Source organism: Oncorhynchus gorbuscha, linkage group LG03 (genome assembly GCF_021184085.1).
Source record: "Oncorhynchus gorbuscha isolate QuinsamMale2020 ecotype Even-year linkage group LG03, OgorEven_v1.0, whole genome shotgun sequence".
NCBI classification, from domain to species: Eukaryota; Metazoa; Chordata; class Actinopteri; order Salmoniformes; family Salmonidae; genus Oncorhynchus; species Oncorhynchus gorbuscha.
In genome coordinates, this window is record NC_060175.1 from 40,467,739 (window position 1) to 40,472,704 (window position 4,966).

The 4,966-nt window shown below is 44.6% G+C and overlaps 1 pseudogene; it reads right to left on the reverse strand.

The window, feature by feature from the left end:
* Window positions 1-611, reverse strand: LOC124020247 (annotated as a pseudogene).
* Between the last annotated feature and the right edge of the window lie 4,355 nt (window positions 612-4,966).

Sequence of the window (4,966 nt, forward strand, 5' to 3'; positions counted from 1 at the left end):
CTACCAGGGCCTCCAGAGGGCGCTGTTGACGGGACTCTTCTCTTTACCGATGCTGTGCTGGACTGGTGAGCTCAGCTGAGGCAGGTCACTCTCCCTCCTGTTCTTATCAAAGGATGGCCGGAGGCTCTGGAAGTGGCTCAGCTGTCTTCTCTGAGATGGTGTCTTCACCTCATCCTTGGACAGGAAGTGCACAATCTCTTGGACACACCTGGAGTAACCCTGATTGACAGGTGCTTAGCATTAGGATGAGCTCACTGACTGGTACTGTTTCTGTCATCTCAGGAAGCAAACTGTCATCGCCAAGATGCCTGCTTTCTCCATCTTGGAGTCAGACTGATGGTTGAGGATCTCTGGACCCAGGAGAGACTTGAGCTGCTCAAGGCTGTTGTTGATACGATCTCTGAATAACTTCTCCACCACTGGCTTTCTTAGCTGAAAGAAGAGAAGAGGAGAGTGATTAATAACCTTATTCTGATATGGCATTATTGAAACAAATAAACCATCCATCAAAGTAAACAAATGTCCTTGAAGTTGAATCTTCAATTTACCTTGTTGGTCAGACTCAGGTGCTCCTTAGAGTGGATCATTTCTGAAGTGATTGTAGGTGCCATGGCTGGATCTCTGTGCTGTAGAGGTCTCTGTGTAGAAAGTGATCTGATTTCTACTGGCTTCACCTCTCCTATATATAGTCCCAAATCTGCATATGGAAGTGTGTGTCTTGGGCTTGTTGGAGTTTCTCACAGTCTGTAGCCAATGGGTGAGCTTGGGAGGACAATAAGGAACGTGGAGCTGCCACATGCTCAGTGTTCTTATTGCTGGGGGACAATGGTCATGTCTCAGTGGAACAGGTGGAGGGGTGGTGGGTGATGGAGAGTGACTAACAGAGCGCTGTGTGACTCTGGGAAAGTGGTGACCCCCAGATCTGCTGCCTGATGTTGGGATCAATGACACTGACAGAGCACACACTCATCATCACAATTTACATGTGAGATCGACGCAGATCCTCTACATTAAAACTCTTGGTGTTACCCAAATCCTTTAGATTGTTGCATTTTGAAGGACAGTCTGCTATTTCCTTGATACCGTGCAGCTTGGTCACATTTAAGCACTTTTAAACTCTGTTTTAAGCTCTGTTAATCTGATATGATGAATGACTTGAATTGTTTCACTTTATTTACAAACAGTATATCCATTTGGTAATTCCTTGTGATTTCAGCATGTAACTTTTTTAAATCCAGAAAAATAGAATAATTAGACAATAATCGGGCAAAGTAGGATGTCATGTGTTTTGCATGGAATGCTCTCTCTGTTTTGGGAGTCCAAATGCAACAGATTGTGTCCTCTGTCTTGAGAGAGCTAGTCGTTTCTCCCACACTGAGTCCTGTGATCAATGCACTACAAAAGCCGCTCAGTGAACCATTTGTGACGGCAATGGTAAACCTGAGATTACCTTTATTTAATCTTTCTTTTATTACTCTCATAAAGTGTGCCTTTTCCCCGTTGAGACTCACAGGTGCTGGTGAGACTGACAAAACTAAACTATGACTCTGCTTTCCAGAGCTTTCCCACACACTGCCCATTGAGAGAGCTTCTATTAAACAACAGAAGTGTGCCTTGTTAAATGTTAATGAATCTCTAAACAAGCAGTTCATTAAAAGCCCCCTTTTTTATTTTTACAATTTTCGCCTAAATGACATACCCAAATCAAACTGCCTGTAGCTCAGGACCTGAAACAAAGATATGTATATTCTTATACCATACCGTATATACCATTTGAAAGGAAACACTTTGAAGTTTGTGGAAATGTGAATTCTGTAGGAGAATGTAAAAGAGTATAACACAATAGATCTGGTAGAAGAAAATACAAAGAAAAAACCAAGCAGTCTTTTCTACCACCTTCTTTGAAATGCAAGAGAAAGGCCATAGTTATTGCCGTCACTCTGGTTGTAATTCCGATAGTGACCACAAGATGGAAGCAGTGTATGTGCAAAGTTTCAGATGGATAACACAAAAAATTAGTGAACAACAAGACTTTAAGTCCCCAGGTACATTTGGGCAAATCATGAAGGAGACATTCACATTTATATTCCATTTTTCCTCAAGAATATCGTCAAATCTGTATACTTGGACTTTGATTTAGCTTTCCAAGTATTAGTAGCCATACGTTCAAAATTTGCAAAACAACCATTATTGATAACTTCATAACTCTGAATATCCTGTCGTACAAAGGCATACTGTCGTACAAGGTTAGTAGCTACATTTTACGACATATACATGGTTTCCGGATACTCCCATAAAGCCCAGCTCATTGGCTATCTAACTAGCTTTGTTTGACCACGATTGGTGCTTATGTGACAAAGATACAGTCGTTCAAGTGATGGCCGCCCGGCATGCCATTAAGGCGTCGCTCTCTGACCAAATATGGTGTCCAATAGGATATACTACACCCCTAATGAAATAGTGAAATCTTGTTACTTTCTAGGATCTCTGAGGAATACATACGAATGTGATTTGACTCGCTGAATTACACCGGAAGAAATGGCAGCAGTTATTACGGGCGCCCAACCAATTGTGCTATTATGTGGCGGTTTTTTTGCGTTATTTGTAACTTATTTTGTACATAATGTTTCTACAACCGTATCTTATGGCAAAAAATTGCTTCTGGATATCAGGACAGGGATCACTCATCTCGGATTAGACAAGATTTTTTCTACAACAAGAAGGACGCAGAGGAAATTCTCCAAACACCCCACAGAGCCGACATCCCCGTTATTTGAAAGAGGAAGCGACGCAGGTACAGAAGACAAAGAGCCGGATGCCTTGCCAGGACCCAGAGAAGGTGAGTGGGAAAGCTGCCGTTACCGTCAATACTACTCGCCAATGTGCAATCATTGGACAATAAATTAGACGAGGTACGATCACGAATATCCTACCAATGGCACATCAAAAACTGTAATATCCCATGTTTCACGGAATCGTGGCTGAATGACGACATGGATATTCAGCTAGCGGGATACACGCTGCACCGGCAAGATAGAACAGCACATTCTGGTAAGACTCGGGGGTGGGGCGGTCTGTGCATATTTGTAAACAACAGTGGGTGCATGAAATCTAAGGAAGTCTCTAGATAGATTTTGCTCGCCTGAAGTAGAGTGTATTGTGATAAATTTCAGACCACACTACTTGCCTAGAGAGTTTTCAGCTATACTTTTCGTGGCTGTTTATTTACCACCACAGACAGATGTTGGCACTAAGACCGCACTCAGTCAGCTGTATAAGGAAATATGCAAACAGGAAACCACTCACCCAGAGGCGGCGCTCCTAGTGGCCAGATACTTCAATGCAGGGAAACTTCTATCAACATGGGCAAATTTATATCAACATGTTAAATGTGCAACCAGAGGGAAAAAAATTCTAGATCACCTGCACTCCACACACAGAGACGCGTACAAAGCTCTCCCTCACCCTCCATTTGGTAAATACGACCACAACTCTATCCTCCTGATTCCTGCTTAAAAGCTCAAATTAAAGCAGGAAGCATGAGTGACTCAGTCTATAAAAAAGTGGCCAGATCAAGCAGATGCTAAACTACAGGACTGTTTTGCTATCACAAACTGGAACATGTTCCGGGACTCTTCCGATGGCATTGAGGGCTAAACCACATCAGTCACTGGCTTTATCAATAAGTGCATCGATGATGTTGTCCCCACAGTGACTGTACGTACATACCCCAACCAGAAGCCATGGATTACTGGCAACATCCGCACTGAGCTAAATGGTAGAGCCGCTTTCAAGATGCGGAACTCTAACCCGGAAGCTTACAAGAAATCTTGCTATGCCCTGCGACGAACCATCAAACAGGCAAATACAGGGCTAAGACAGGGCTAAGATTGAATCATACTACACCGGCTCTGACGCTCATCTTATGTGGCAGGGCTTGCAAACTATTACAGATTACAAAAGGAAAAACAGCCGCGAGCTGCCCAGTGACACGAGCCTACCAGATGAGCTAAATCACTTCTATGCTTGCTTCGAGGCAAGCAACACTGAGGCATGCATGAGAGCATCAGTTGTTCCAGACGACTGTGTGATCACGCTCTCCGTAGACAACGAGAGTAAGACCTTAAAACAGATCAACATACACAAGGTTGCAGGGCCAGACGGTTTACCAGGACGTGTGCTCCGGGCATGTGCTGACCAACTGGCAGGTGTCTTCACTGACATTTTCAACATGTCCCTGATTGATTCTCTAATACCAACATGTTTCAAGCAGACCACCATAGTCCCTGTGCCCAAGAACACAAAGACAACCTGCCTAAATCACTATAGAACCGTAGCACTCATGTCCGTAGCCATGAAGTGCTTTGAAAGGTTGGTCATGGCTCACGTCAACACCATTATCCCAGAAACCCTAGACCCACTCCAATTCGCATACCGCCCAAACAGATCCACAGATGATGCAATCTCCATTGCACTCCACACTGCCCTTTCCCACCTGGACAAAAGGAACACTTATGTGAGAATGCTATTCATTGACTACAGCTCAGGGTTCAACACCATAGTACCCTCAAAGCTCATCACTAAGCTAAGGATCCTGTGACTAAACACATCCCTCTGCAGCTGGAACCTGGACTCCCTGACGGGCCGCCCCAGGTGGTGAGGGTAGGTAGCAATACATCTGCCACGCTGATCCTCAACACTGGAACTCCCCAGGGGTGCGGGCTCAGTCCCCTCCTGTACTCCCTGTTCACCCACGACTGCATAGCCAGGCACGACTCCAACACCATCATTAAGTTTGCTGATGACACAACAGTGGTAGGTCTGATCACCGACAATGACTAGACAGCCCATAGGGAGGAGGTCAGAGACCTGGCCGGGTGGTGTCAGAATAACAACCAATCCCTCAACATTACCAAGACAAAGGAGATGATTGTGGACTACAGGAAAAGGAGGACCGAGCACACCC